The sequence below is a fragment of the Tachypleus tridentatus genome, chromosome 10 (genome assembly GCF_004210375.1).
Source record: "Tachypleus tridentatus isolate NWPU-2018 chromosome 10, ASM421037v1, whole genome shotgun sequence".
Lineage (NCBI taxonomy): Eukaryota > Metazoa > Arthropoda > Merostomata > Xiphosura > Limulidae > Tachypleus > Tachypleus tridentatus.
Window position 1 is genome coordinate 104,503,800 of NC_134834.1, and position 16,192 is coordinate 104,519,991.

At 37.7% G+C, this 16,192-nt stretch overlaps 1 pseudogene across 1 annotated transcript in view; it reads right to left on the bottom strand.

The window, feature by feature from the left end:
• Nucleotides 1-16,192, bottom strand: part of LOC143230019 (CDK5 and ABL1 enzyme substrate 2-like) — a 70,039-nt pseudogene that overhangs the window by 10,467 nt on the left and 43,380 nt on the right. Inside the window, exons 3-6 of the transcript XR_013016185.1 lie at nucleotides 15,999-16,125; nucleotides 15,522-15,608; nucleotides 1,692-1,823; nucleotides 531-738 (exon numbers count right to left, since the gene is read on the bottom strand). The product of XR_013016185.1 is annotated as a CDK5 and ABL1 enzyme substrate 2-like (transcript). The remainder of the gene's footprint in view (nucleotides 1-530; nucleotides 739-1,691; nucleotides 1,824-15,521; nucleotides 15,609-15,998; nucleotides 16,126-16,192) is intronic.

The window sequence follows — 16,192 nt, forward strand, 5'->3', positions numbered from 1 at the left end:
TACTTTAATGTTTCTTGGCTAAACTGAAGGTCTTATTAGCTTTTGAAAACCTAAGTTAAGTGTTAATAAAAGAGTCTTAGATTTTTATGAGAGAGATCTGAGACTATAAGAAGCAATACATATACTGTAGCCATTTTTTTCCCCATTCCATCCCAACATACTAAGTACTACTGAGCTAAGTGATAAACACTTCCATCATTACCTATTTCACTACTATGTTTCTATTTTCCCAAGAGTCAGGCCAGTGAGATTAAATTTTTATGGAACTTTAAATATATGTAGGTATAATTTTATAACATTGCACATTTTAAGTACAATTTTTTAAAAAATATTTTATATAAACAAACAAATGGTCAATTAGCTCACTCAAAATATAATATAATAAATCTTTGTCATATACCAAAAATATTTCACACTGTAAGCTTGTTTGATCATTAAAAATATAAAACTGAATATTGCTTAAAAAGTATATGGCTGAAATGAATCAATTAACGCTTTTTGTTTTATGAAAACAAACTGGTTTCATATACCTTTATCTACATGTAATACAACTCCTGGAGGTGTAGATGACAGATGTGGATGTTGACGAGCTCCTGTAACTAAAACAGGATCATAAGAGTGGCATCTGTTAAAGTGAAACTGAGGGTTTGAATATCCAGTATGATCAGCATCTTGAGACTTACATCGACGTTGTAGGTAGTAGTGAGATGGTGTTAGTAGTTGGCTAAATGAAATATCCTAGAAAATGTTAAATGACATATTTCTAAGTTCTGATGCAATATAAACCACATGTATAAACTTACTAAAGAATTCACATATGATGAGTCTTACTCAGAGCCAATACATAACCTGAATCAATGCTGTGTTTGATAATAGTCAAATCAGTCAATTAATCATAGTGTTCTCCAAATTATGATGACTGAAAAATTATGGTTTGTCACTGACATCTATTCTTTGATGTCTACTACACCCACTATTCTACTTCAAGATCCTCATCTCCAATCTATTTTCTAAGATCATCCAACTGAATATCTTCACCTTCCTCTCACTCTGTCAATTACATTACAATTTTCTCCATTCTTCTTTCAGATCAAATTACACACACACAGCAATCATCTTTTTATCTTGGAGCATTCCTGTACCTACACCTAGGTTTTCTTTGATTAACAACCAACATTTTATAATTAATACCTCTCAAAAACTACTGTCAATTTTATTGCTTGTTTTGAAGTTAAGCACAAAGCTACAAAATGGGCTATCTGTGCTCTGCCCACCACAGGTATCAAAACCCTGTTTCTACTGGTGTTAGTCTGCAGACATACTGCTGTGCTACAGGGGCATCAATTTTATATCATGGTTTTAGAACATTTCTTTAAAAAAAACACAACAAAAATTCAACATTTAAGCAAAATTTTACTGGTTACTTGGTGTTGCTCGACAGATTCTTCCTCCAAAAAAGACTGAACCATCTGATACAACTTAATTTCATTATTATAAAGTATCGATAGGAGATTATTAGATACAAAACAGGACATTTTTGAAGCAAGAGATGTCTCATTTGCATTATTTTTTTTTGCTAAGTATCATTCATAAATTTCCTTCAAATATTGAATTTTTCCTTCTTAATGAGATTTTAAAATAATTTTTGCTACAATTTATTAAAGAATTAAAGTAAAAAAATCTGAACAAACCAGTCCATCTTCTGGTTTTCAAAGCCCATTAAACTAAGCAAGTCTATTTGTTCAGGACTATCGGTAATAATTGATAGCTGACGAGTTCCTGATATCTGTCGTTTTCTGCTACCATCCTGCTTTGAATCTCCTCTGAAAAAATAAATACATATAATGAAGCAAAATTACACTATTTAAGCCTTTTTATTCATTCTTAGATTAACTATACTAATAATTTGTGTGTAATTTTCTTTTCTCTACACACAGAAATCATTGAAGATTAGTACTTTTAAACATGCACTGCAAGCTTAATAACCTTAATAGAAACATGAATGTAAACTCTCCCACTAATGCTTATTACCTGTTTTAAACTTGGACAGAGCAGGATAGTGTCAACAATATCGATTCCTTGATTTTTCTTTCCTTCTCACAGTAGAAATATTTAACAAAGTTATACAATGCTAACTATAAATTTAGTAGAGAGATCTAATTTGCCTTTACAATATTCATATAATTTGATTTAAATTTTCTATACATTATTATTTTGTGAAGTTTCCAAAATATTGAAAATTTGTTTTATTGTTGATTAGAAAATTCCAGTTAATACATCCAGTCAGTTTAAAATTTGCCTGATACTTACCCACACTATTTATTTTAGTACTTTATGTTGTCAACTGTAAAAAATACGACTTATAGTTGTGAACATCATGGCAAAACCTGGTGAACATTTATCAGTGCCATAAGATCTGACCTTTCAAAATAGAATCACCACTACCTTTATCAGGCTAAATAACAATATTATTTATGTTTTATCAACCAATATTATGTTTTATTTTGAGTATTGCTTAAATAGAAAACTTAAAAATATTCAATTAACAAGGATTTGAGTCACTGGTATACATTTGTTTTTGCCTACCATACTTATTAAACTTAATTATGCTCACCTGATGTCTTGTAGAATAAAATAATTTCTATACCTCACAAATAAATATAATTCAGCATGAAAAAATTTCCAGGAACAAAAAATAACACATTAAGAAACTAAAGAAAAACCATAGTTATGTGGTTTGTACCTAAAAAATCTAAGCTTTTCATCACTCTATGTACATAAATTATAATCTGCTCTATCCAATCATATTTAAGTGTTATCTGAAGCCATTATTAACTTAAAGCTGTTAGTTAGCAACTGTTCAGATCATATAATATTGAACTGTTTGTTTTTGAATTTCGCACAAAGCTACTTGAAGGCTATCTGTGCTAGCCGTCCCTAATTTAGCAGTGTAAGATTAGAAGGAAGGCAGCTAGTCATCACCACCCACCGCCAATTCTTGGGCTACTCTTTTACCAACGAATAGTGAGATTGACCGTAACATTATAATGCCCCCATGGCTGAAAGAGCAAGCATGTTTAGCGAGACAGGGATGCAAAACCCGCGACCCTCAGATTACATGTCACACACCCTAACACGCTTGGCCATGCCAGGCCAACATGGAACTAAGACTGGCAGTAAAAAGGAATAACAGTTTGTTAGTTAATACAAATCTATGATTTGAGAAAATAAAAAAAAAAACACAAACTAAAATAGTTTCAAGGTAAAATATTTTTAAAGCAAAGACAGAATTATTATTTTTCTTTTGCAATTGATATGCACTTGAAACTTGAAAGCACTCTATAATACAAATGGTATTAAAAGATAAAGGGATCCTTAATATATTAGGTTGGAAAGAAAACAACTTCAGAATAATTGATAGACATTTAGGAACAAAATTTTAAATTAGAAAGAGCTAATAATTGAGTACAAACAAGATACACATGACAATGAATGCTATATGAACTTTAAAAAACGTTTGAAACCTTCAGAGGTTACAAGAAACATCTGTACAACTTATGGAATAAATGTGTTGAACATCAAGAAGTCTTACCTAGTCCCCATATTCTGGGTAGACAAGATCAATCAAGATAGACACCCTGCAAGACATAGTTGAAGCTAACCCAAAGTTGACTTCACAAGAAATTGCTCAATAGCTCTATATAACAATCATTACTCACATCCATGAGCTTGGAAAAGTTTCAAAACTTGGACAATGGGCTCCACATGATTTGACAGGTAATCAACATGGGCAGAGAGTCACCATTTGTTCATCTCTGAGAACAAGGCATGCTAATTAACCATTTCTGGAAAGAATCATCACTGGTTATGAAAAATGGCTTCTTTATGACCATAGGAAACTTGAGAGACAATTGGTGTATCTCTATCAGACACCTGTTCCAAATCCAAATAGCAGCTTACACCAAAAAAAGGTTTTGCTTTGCATTTGGAGGAAGCTGGAAGAAATTTTGGATCCAAATCAAATAATCACAGATAAAAGATACTGTCATCAGTTGGAGTACTTACACCAAGCACTGATAAGAAATAGAGCTACATTAGTTGATTGTAAAGGTATAATGATTTTATATGACAATGTAAAACCACACATTCCAAAAATGACCCCAAAAAATACAACTTCAAGCCTGGAAATAGGAAGTTGAGCCTCATCCACCCTATTTACCAGATCTAGCTCCATCTGATTATCACTTTTCCAGATCCTTACATATACAGGAAAAGGTATGCAAATAATGTGGAACTCAAATTTAACTTAAGATGGATTTTTGAATCCAAACTAAAGGAATTTTATTCACAAGGAAATCATAACTTGCTTAAAAGATAGAATTATGTCATAGAAAATGAGGGCAGACATTAACCTGGTTAAATTTGGAATTGAAGACTAATTTTTGTTCAGTGTATCAAAATACACAGAGAAATGACAATACTTTCTTTCTGGTCTGATGTACAGAACCAAGCCATTAGCTTAACCCTACCATGCCCATTTCAAAAAGGTTTAAATGAGCCATAGTTAGGTAGTTTGAGTGTTATCTATATTGGTGTAAATACTTACTAAACAAAAAATACAAGTATTTATAACATCCACTATGTGACATGAGAAAACTAGATTTGGAAGAATGGATGGACTACAGAAGGATGTTAAGAGTTTTCTGAATTTTGGATGAGCCAAATATATTTACTCTGATGAAGGTCTCAATCTGCCAACCTCAAAGAAAACTCACTTTACTGTCAAAGTAACTTATCTATCAATATTTTAGAGATTTGTATGGATTGTGCATTCCTTACACAAAACAGCAGAAGTAATTATGTATAGGAAGATACTACATTCAACCAAGTAAGCTTCACTGAGCCTTTGTCAACCACCTTTTTCAAACCAACTTGCAAAAACTCTGGGGAAAGTTATAATTTCCCTGTATTGAAAATGAATTTTTATAGGAGCTTACCTCCTCTCACAAGTTTAGCTGTTCTTATTCATTGTTACCCTCTGTGTGTGAACAATTTTCTTTACAAATGCAACAAGCTTTCCATTTCCTCCTACCAAATGATCCCAACATGTTTCTCTTGCAAATCATCATGTGCCACTTCCTCACAAAAAGTAGCATGATATACTTGCATTCCTCCCTATTTTCCTCTGGTGCATATGTCTTCTGCCAAACTTAAAAGTGATAGTTTGGTAGAAATGTATAGAGGAGGTTTATCTGATCAGAAGTACACTTTCAATATGGGAAAATTATAACTTCTGTTATGGTACTTACCTCTACTCACAAGATTTGATAGAATACTGCATTGAATAGGAGATGGAGCAGGTGCAAGGAAAAGATAGAAGTATCCACAAAAACATCAGGAAGATACTCCTGGAAATGACAGAGTCAGATCCAACTATCTGAGAGAGGAACCCCAGAAATGTGTAGGAGATAAGGGTGTAAAAATATAAATGCATCTAAATGGGAGAGAAATGAGACAGCATAGTGATCCCAACCAAGAAATGTATGTATAATGCAATTTCACACAGTATAAAAGTGGGTAAATAAATGGAATGCCCTTAGATGTAGAGTGGCTAGGGCTCAATAGCCCATGCTCAGAAGTGAACTACATTGAAAACCCATACTGTTGGAAACCAACAGCCACATGAAAGGAGTATGATCAAGGGAGGATTATAAACAATCATAAACATGAGTAAGGACATGTACTGATTGGTTCTACTCTAGCTCCAAAATACAACCACAGGGTACAAACATCCATGTGGGGATAAGATGAGGGCTCCCAATCAAAGGGGTGAACTACAATTTGGCATCCAACTCCTCTGTTATTGTATAAAGCATATTAAAGGGTATCACATAATCTACACCTGCAGAACACCATTGCCCTGCTCTACACCGAATGGTTATAATCAACTTTATGTGTAACCCACTCAGGTAGATCACTCCAGTGGCTTGTTTATAAAGCATTTACATTGCAAAGTTATTCACCTATAAACAAACTTGTGGACTCCTTCTCAATCTCAATAATGAGCATTACAAAAACATGGAAATGAAAGTATGAATCAACATGGCTGTACAGTGCAGATTTCTAATTGAAGAATAAATACCTGTTCAGGTGTCACTCACCACAGAGGGGTATCCACATAAATAATAAATGAAGCAAGGGCCCCTGAAAGGAAAAGAAAGTATGAACTTAACCAGTCAAAGTGCACCACAGCTTGAAGAATGGTCACAGGTGAATGATGGAAATCTGACTAAGAAGAAACCACAATCTGGTATAAACAGTGGGAGATGAACATATTAGGTGCAGCCACATAACCGACTGTAGGATTTCCTCTAATAGATAACAAGAACAAGTGAAAAGCTGAAGTATTGAATCTCATGAAAAACACTGAACAAATTCTGTTAGGAAGAAACATGGATAAATATGTTAAATGAATCAAATGTTGAACCAAATTGGTGAAGGTAGAAGGAGAAAGATCATGAACTGAAAACTGTTAAGGTATAAGGAGCCAGGAATGGGTACCAAGGAAAGAAGCCAGACAATATATCAATTAAAGGAACTGACAGGACATAGAAGTCTATCCTTATCAGGACAAGGATAGATACGAGAAACAGAAGGTTTTCAGGAAGGAATGATCTGGCTAAAAGAGAAGAGCAGTAGGGAAGAAAGGTGTATAGGACAAATCAAAAGGAGAACTACTTAATGAGAGGAACTTTTCCCCTCACCAAGGACTGGACAAAAACCAGATATGAATATTCAGGCCATGAATGACTGAATGTAGAACTGGTGACTAAGGTTGATGAAGAAGGGTAGAAGATAAGGAAAGGGGAACTAGAGGTAAAAGTTACAATCATGGAAATTCAGTGTTGAGTTGGCCAATAAGAAGTGACCAAAAGGGCTTGGTATGGAATGAGAGAGACCACCTCTTGAAGTAATTGGATAGAAAGATAAACATTAAGAGTTGATTGATTGATTGATTTAGTGTTTTATGGCACAAAGCAGAGAGGCTATCTGCGCCAAACATTCGGTAAAAATGTAAAAAAAAAAAAAATTAAATAAATGTAGTAATAGACATAAATGGAAATGAAGGTAAAACAAAAAAGTATAAAACCAATGTTGACACCTAGTCTACAATGTTAAGATAGAAGGCAGAGTATAAGAAGTTGTAAGGTATTTACTCTAGCAAAAAGGTAATGATCATAACCCGCCAGGAAGACTAACAGGTAAGTTCAAGAACCACCGTCAGTCACCTGAAGTTGGTCTTTCCAGTCCTGGTTCCAGGTTATGTGTCATAGCAACCAGTATCAAAATGTAAAAGAATAGAAATTTTAAAAGATACATAGCAAAATTGTAATAATGAGTAGCCAAATGTCCAGTAAAATGATAAAAGTCAAGTAAATGGAGTAAAATTTGTAAAAGTAATTGAAGATAAAAGCAAAACGGCAATTAAAACAGAAAATGGCGTAAAAACCAATGTTGACATCCAGTCAACAAAGTTGTAAAGGACTACCTGTAGCAGAATGGTAATGATCATAACCCGCCAGGAAGACTAACAGGTAAGTATAAAAACCACCGTCAGTCACCTGAAGTTGGTCTTTCCAGTCCTGGTTTCGGGTTATGAGTCAATATGGCCAGTACTAAAAGTAAAGTAGTAAAAGTGTGAAATGATATGCAGCAAAAGTATAATAACAACTCGCCAGGACGACTAACGAGTAGTTCAAACGGATAGTTCAAACAGTAGCGTTAGTCACCTGAAGTTGGCCTTTCCAGTCCTGGCGTCGAGGTTATTTAATGTTCTGGCCATTGTCCAATGTCAAATTGAATGAGAGAGATTAAAACTGTAAAAAAGGAACCACAATTAAAAAGGTGTAATGAATAAATATGCAACACTTAAATGAGATTAAAAAGATTAATGGCCATTAAAAAATTAAAACAATTATCAAGGTGGACAGAGTCACCATCACCAATAACTCTGAACAATGTTACAGACTGACCCTGGGAAAAAATATGTTTAAAATATTGCCGTCGTTGAGAATTGTAACGATGGCAAGAAATTAAAACGTGGCTGATAGTGATTTGAGTGTTACACAAACTACACATTGGTGCATCAGTTCCAGATAAAAGTAAATGAGTTAAACTGTGACCAATGCGTAGCCTAGTGAGAACAACTTCCTCCTTCCGAACTTTACGGAAGCTAGATGGCCAAAGTCCAATTTTGGGTTTGATTTGAAAAAGTTTGTTGTCACGTTGCTCACTCCAAGTGGACTGCCAGCTGGCACGAAGCCGAGCCTTGAAGACAACACCATAGTCCATGTACGGAATAGGCATAGGAGTGATGGTGCTGAAGCAGACATATTTAGCTGCCATGTCTGCAAGCTCGTTCCCGCGATTACCAACATGGCCTGGTATCCAGAAAAACTGGATTGAAGTAGCTGCTAATGAGAAATGGGCCAGTCGTTTTCGAATATCAGCGAGAATAGGATGTGAGCTAACGTGTAGGGATTCCAAGGCAAGTATAGAACTAAGCGAATCAGTATAAATAGTGCAGTTGGAGTACTGCTCAGCTGCAATATAATCCAGGGCAAGAGATATGGCATACAGTTCAGCAGTGAACACAGAAGCTGTAGAAGGGATTCTGCGCAACTACTGACCCATAGCAAACCATAGCAGAGCCCACTGAATTACCTGATTTGGAACCATCTGTATAAATGGGAACTGAATGATTGTTTGAAAGATATTCATTGAATAAAAGACGGTACTTCCAATCTGGAGTATCTGCCTTTTTAGGTGACTGAAAGAAATGTCACATTTGGGGGCTGTAATAAGCCATGGTGGGATGGGCCGACCTGTGGAATCTGCAATGTTATCCAAGGACAGACCCAATTCATCCAATTAGCCCTGATGCTGAAGGCCAAACGGAACAATGACAGATCGTCTGTTCTGAAAAGTACTGCCCACCGAGGAAGGAAAACACATTTCCAGGTGGGATGCTTTGGTAAGGAATGAAGTTTCAAGTATATTGTAAAGATAGTTGCAAACAGCGAAGGTGTAGAGAAGGTTCATGAGATTCAATGTATATACTTTGAACTGGAGAGGTACGGAAAGCCCCAGTGCAGAGTCGAAGTCCTTGGTGATGAATGGGGTCCAGCATCTTTAAGGCCGAGAGACATAGACCATTGATCCATAATCGAGTTTCAAGCTAATAAGAGCATGATATACCTTTAACATTGAACAGCGATCTGCCCCCCAACTGGTGGAAGAGAGAACACGGAGGATGTTCAGTGCTCTTGTGCATTTGACCAAGCTGCTTTAAGTGTGGTATAAAGGTCAGTTTATGATCAAAGATAAGCCCCAAGAACTTGGTCTCGGGACCACTGGCAGCAAAACTTCACCGATATGAAGTTCAGGATCAGGGTGAATACCCAGTCGACGGCAAAAGTGCATGCATACAGTTTTGGAGAGAGAGAAATTAAAGCCGTTCGCCAGAGTCCACTTCTGTACACAATTGAGGGCAGTTTGTAGTTGCCGCTCAATATATTTCATGTTTGACGACTGACATGAGATGTGAAAGTCGTTGACATACAGCCCATTCGCAACAGTGAGAGGGAGTTGTTCAGTGATGGCATTTATCTTTATACTGAAGAGTGTAACACTCAATACACAGCCTTGAGGGACTCCAAGTTCCTGTACAAAAAAACGGGAAAGTGTTGAACCCACACGAACTTGGAATCTCCTGTCCATTAAAATTTTTTTAATAAACATGGGTAGATGGCCACGTAACCCATATGTATGGAGGTCTCATAAAGCGCCATACCTCCATGTTGTGTCGTAAGCCTTCTCTATGTCAAAGAATATTGATACAAGATGTTGGCGGTTGAGAAAGGCTTCTCTGATAGATGTTTCAAGATGAATTAGGTGGTCTGTGGTGGAGTGCTGTCGACGGAACCCACACTGGGTGGGCAAGAGGAGGTTGTTTGATTCAAGGAACCAAACAAGACGAGCATTAACCATCCTTTCTAATGTCTTACAGAGACAGCTCGTCAAAGCAATTGGATGATAGTTTGAAGGAATCTTGGGACCTTTCCCTGGCTTAGAGAAAGGTAAAATAATAGCCTGGCGCCAGGCATCAGGAAAAACATTCTCCTGCCAGATCCGGTTGAAAACAATCAGAAGGATATCAAGAGAAGCAGGAGATAGATGGTACAGCATGTCATAATGAATATCATCAGGTCCAACAGACGTACTGGCAGACCGATGAAGGCTCATTTTTAGTTCCACCAGGGTAAAGGGACAATTATAGTCAAAGAAACAGTCAGTTCGAAAGGAAAGAGGTGATCGCTCTGCCCAAGTCTTGATGGCCAGGAAGGTGGAGGAACAAGCAGAAGTGCTAGATACCCGGCAAAGCTTTCACCTAGAGTGTTAGCGATGTTCAAACATCAGTCACCTCCTGACCATCAGAGAGTAGGATCGAGAGGGGACAGAATTGTAGTGCCCATTAACCTTTTGAATCCTGTCCCATATGATCTTGGAACTGGTGGTAGAAGATATGCTGGTTGTGAACTTAATCCAAGATTCCTTCTGGCTTTGACGTCTTACCCACCTAGCATGTGCACGAGCCCGTTGGAAAGCAACCGGTTTGAAAGTGTGGGATATCTACAAAAAGTATCCCAGGCTCGCTTTTGAGCCTTCCGTGCTAAGTGGCAAGCAGGATTCCACCACGGACGAGGATATCGTGGAAAACGTGTCGAGGTTTTCGGAATACACTGAGCAGCTGCATGTGTAATACAGTCAGTTACCGCTGCTACACAGTCGTCTATTGATGGCTGATTTACGATGGCAGGATCAAGTTCTGCGAGAGCAGTGAAAGTGGACCAGTCTGCCTGATCCAGCTTCCACCGGGGCACGTGGGTAGGGTGGCATCGACCACAGCCAGTCTCTCTCAAAAGGATCGGAAAATGATCACTGCCTAGTGGATTACTGTCAATCCTCCATGAAAAATGGGAGAATAATGAAGGGGAGCAAACTGAGAGATCAATAGCGGTAAAGGACTGACTAGGTGCATGAAAGTAAGTGGAAGAACCAGTATTGAAAAGAGGAAGATTGTGATCAGAGAGCATCCGCTCTACAGATCGGCCCCTCCCATCAATAATAGCACTTCCCCAGAGGGGATGATGTCCATTAAAATCCCCTAGGATTAGAAATGGAGATGGCAACTGTTCAACGAGAGCATCAAGAATTGATTGATCATATGTCTCTCCAGGGGACAGGTACAGAGAACAAACAGTGATGGTATGACCCAAGAAAACACGGATGGCTACAGCCTCCAAGGGTGTGTTGAGTGACAAAGACAGGGTGGGCACGTGTTGATCAACCAACAGTGCCACCCCTCCATGTACTCGACCACCGAACGCTGCAAATGAGATAACCTGCCTTGATGGTGGCAGGTGCACGTGGTGAAGTAAATGTTAAAACGAGGGTATTTGTTGGCAGTGTAACTCCATCTTTGCGAGTGGAGATGCGCCTCACTGCAGAAACTCCTTGAGTGGAGAGACCAGCGAGAATCTCTGACTCGGGAACATTCTTCAAATCCCCTTTCAACAATAACTCCTCGTGAAGAATTCAAGGTAGCATGGGGTGTAACCTCAATAGGTATATCCCCAATTGCCTTTGAATTCAAGAGGAGTTCATTGTGTTGGGATGTGGATGTTTCAATCAATATGTCACCAGATCGAAGTTTCTTTACTGACTTTGGAGAGCCAGCAAGTCCCTCTAGTCCCTTTTGAATAAAAAAAGGGGACATTTGCCCTAAAGGATTTTCCGAAAGAGAATGTGATATAAAAAATGAGGTACGTGTGTTACTGATGTTGAAGATTGCTGTTCTGAGTATTCAAGACGTGGTCGCTTACCCATTGACTGCTTTTTTACAATTTTATTTAAATTCTTTGGAAGATCCATAGGAAAAAGAAAAAAATTTCAGTACCCACTGACCCCACCCACCATGGAGCCCTACAAGGGGACGCACTACAAAGTCATGCAAGGACAATGCAGCAACGCCATGGTTTCGTGAGCACTATACCCAAACACCAGCATCAAGCACAATGTCCACAACACCCGTTGAGAACTTCCAACACTGGTACTTGGTTGACTCTAGCCCAAGTGGACCAGCCGATTGACCCAAGGGGGGCCACCCAAAGGCCACCCGTCTACAGGAATTCGAGGCCAAAGTGGTGTGTTAGGGTTGGACCCCTCAACCACCAGGATCCTCTCCTCCCCTTCACGGGTCGCCACGCACGGCAAACACGTGGGTGGATGTTTAGATCCCAGAGAAGGTAACCAGATAGAACAGAACTTTCCCTGGGAGGTCCCCTCACCACGTACAGGAATCCACACCGAGGGGAACATTAAGAGACTTGTGGAACAAATCCTGGCTGAAGGTACAGAAAAGCAGAGCCCCAAGGATGAGGTACCAGGACCCAAAAGAGGAGTATATGTGATAGAAGACTGTAGCAAATGCATATATTTGAGGAAAACCCTACAGAAAGCAAAGCCATTGAAACACAAAGGGATCTAAAGGCACTTTAACAGATAAAATTTTGTTGAGGAAGGAAAGACAATTTGCTACTACAGTAGAAACCCTCTAAAGCAGCCACCTTCGGGACTGAGACAAGCTGGCCTGATTAGAGGGGTTCCACTGTACATAATTAGGGATTATGTAAACAAATAAAAGGGGGTGTGATTGAATGACCGCTTTCAAGGGGTGACCGAATATGAAGGGTAATTGCTTAGAGGGGTTCCACTGTAAATTGAAATATTCCAGAACATGAAGCACAGGGAGATGACTGTGGTGTTTGTATTGGCACATTATAGGAGGTCCAATATTTGAAAACAGAGTTCTTGACAGTGCACTTCTTTGCTGCTTGATGTGCTACCACTATAAAATTATCAGAATTGGTCATCACCAGACAATGTTCTGGCAAAAGTAAGGAAAAGATTTCAAGCCCAACAGACTGTAAGAAGCTTAAAGATGTTAATACGCAAAAATTCACATCAACAGACTAATCACCCAAAGTTTCTTGTGGATTAATCCATTCACCCAAGCCTTGAAGGGATTTGCCCATGGACAAATATAAATCTGGATAAAACAGGATGCTTACTGATGTATGGGTCTCATCCAACCACAGCAAATCATCCATCAGGATATAAGGAAGGGTAATGGGAGCTGCAAATGAATCCTGAGCAATGTTTCACTGATCATGATGAGCCTACTGAAGATATAACATGTGCACCACCAAGAGGTGGAGAGTAATGTTACTGAATACCATATCCCAAAAGCAATAAAACTTCATCAGCAGAAAGTATGGTAAACCAACAATTCTACTGATTGAAGCTGTAAAGAACAAATGAGATAAGTGTCTAAATAAACAAGATGTTGGGTAGGGCAGAAGAACTTTTCTAATTTGATTAACCAGCCCACTTGAAGCTAGCTAGCAAGTACAGTTTGAAATGAACCAAAAGAAACCAATCTTCCACGTAATGGTGGAGTCACAGCCATAGAGCATGAAAATGGTGAGCAATAGCTCTGACCACCTAACAGATAACATAAGTGGCAGAAACAAGCCTAAAGGGTAGGGAATGAAATTAATAAAGCATCCTGTGATAGAAGAACAGAAGTTAAGGACGAGACCTTTTTGAGATAGGAATGAGTAGACAGGTATTGGAAATGTCTCTCTCGGTCATCCATAAGCCCAGAGAAAATGCCCATGACAAAATGAGAAATAACTCCATGATAAGATGGGGTAGTTGAATAAACTGATTGCAAAGTGACAAATCAATGGCAGGTCTCCAGTTTTCTTGAGAACAACAAAGTGTTTGGAACAGAAATCTGGTGAAATATGAAGAATAAGTTCAATGGCCTATTGACTCAAAGAGTCAGGGATCATATTAAATAAATTATTCTACAAGATGTGGATAGGTGAAGATGCTGAAGGTGAGATGCTGGTAGACAAACAAGAGTTAAGGTTGCATCACAAGAAGGTCCTAACAACAGAGAAAACATGTATGCAAAGCCAGAGCTGAAGATGACAACAGAGTCAACATAGAGGAAAGAAGGGAGAAGATGTAACCAGAAAACCTCTCAAGATTTTGGTAGAGAGCCTCAGAGAGGAGACAGTACAGAGAAATACTGTAATCAGAGTTACAAAGGCAAAAAGGTGGAAAAATTGGTTTGGCATTAGACTTATGAGAAATTGGAGAATCCCCCAAAAAAAAACACCAATGAGTAAAACAGAACCTAGCAACTTTTAGTCTTAAAAGGGACAGTCATCATAATATGTAAGAGCAAACTGATCTAAAGCCTATGGAGGGTGAGGCATACTAACCCTGTCACTTAATTGGAGAGAGGGGGGACCAAACACAGATATGAAAATTGGTCATGCAGTAAGGAAAGATGCAATTCATAGGAAACAGAGGCAAGAAATGAAAATCACATACCTAAGAAATGAAGTCCAAAATAATCATAGAAGACCTAACCAAATCCTCAGGAAAGGCCCATGAACATGTGGCAAAATCAAGAGGTAGAAACAAGAGATGCAATTCTTCAGCCTGAAATGGATCAGCACATTTAGGAGGAAGTGGTGCAAAGTCAGGAGATAGAGGTTGATTGATCCAAGTAATGTTCCATCCCCATGCAAATGAATGCTAATAAATCTCCTGTTAGGTCACCCACACCTTAGGCCTATAAAACAATGCAAGTCACAGCTGTGATCCCTGAAGTTCATGTTATAACTTCAGGATTCATAATCAAAGAGTCCACTAACAATTGAAATGATAACATGATTGTAATAAACTAGGATTAAATTAAAGTACAAAATCAATCTGAATAAACTTGGAAGTAATTTAAATGTAAACCACTTCATGAGTGTACTAAAGCTGAACATGAAACTTGAGACAAACAAAAGAACACATTCAAGCACAAGAACTACCAAATGAGAACTGACAGTGCAGTTGAGGCTTATTGATGGAGTATACCATGCTTCTTTTGGTGGAAAAGAAAGCTTGTAACATGTGTAACTAAAAATTTGCATATAGAGAGCAGCAATGGAAGAGAATAGCTAATCTTGTGAGTAGAGATAAGTACAGTGTTCCAAACGGCTTTATAAACTTGAAGAGTCAGATTATGTGTTGTGCAATATATGTGGTCAGTACCACATTTTGTATGAGAATTTGGGTAAGGTAAAGGTTCTTTTGTTGTTGATGTTTTTATTATTTCTTGAGAATCTGGAAAGAAGTGTGAATCTGACAATATCAATAAGCAATTCAGTTTACAGATATTACAAGGAGTTCTAATCTCAATTCAGAATTAAAAAAAAACAGAGGAAGAAACTAGTAGAAAGTTTTGTTTGGGAATCAAACTCATTAAATATTTCCCTAACTTACAAGATGAGTGTTAATAATACTAAAATTGAAGAAATACCCAAACTTACCGAGTGATTCCATGACTAGTTCGACGACTGTAAGGTAAAGATGAAAATACAACAATAGGAGCTTTTTGTGAAGAAACCAGGACAACCCTAACATGAAATAATGATATACAATAAGCTTCAATTTCACTAAAAAATGAAGTACATTGTAATTGAATAAATATAGGTATTGAGCATTTTTTTAATAGAAATACATAACATACAAATGGCCATAAATCTAAACAGATTTGCTTTCTGGACACCATAAGAAAATCACTCAATTACAAATATGTTTTCAGACGTTTGCCATGTTTTTCATCAGGAGGGGACTTAAGCAATGACTGACAAGTTTAAAAAACTAATGGTAAAAATTATGAATGCTGATTAAACAAGAGATGGTACTCAGAAGACAATGAGTGCTTTAAACAAGAATATACCTAACAAACTATTAGTTGTGCATAACAAAATATTTAAGAAATTCTGAGGAAATTAACCACTTACCTTTCATCTTTTATGTGCTGCCCTTTGGGATTTTTTAAGTAACTAACCTCCACACCAGAGCCAGAGGAATCAGATAAACTGGTAGAAGTCTTCCGGCTGTGGCTGACACTCACACCAGAAAAGATCCCTGTGTCCAAAGAAATCTTATTAAAACCTTTAAACTGACAACACTTTATCTCGACAACCCTAACTGT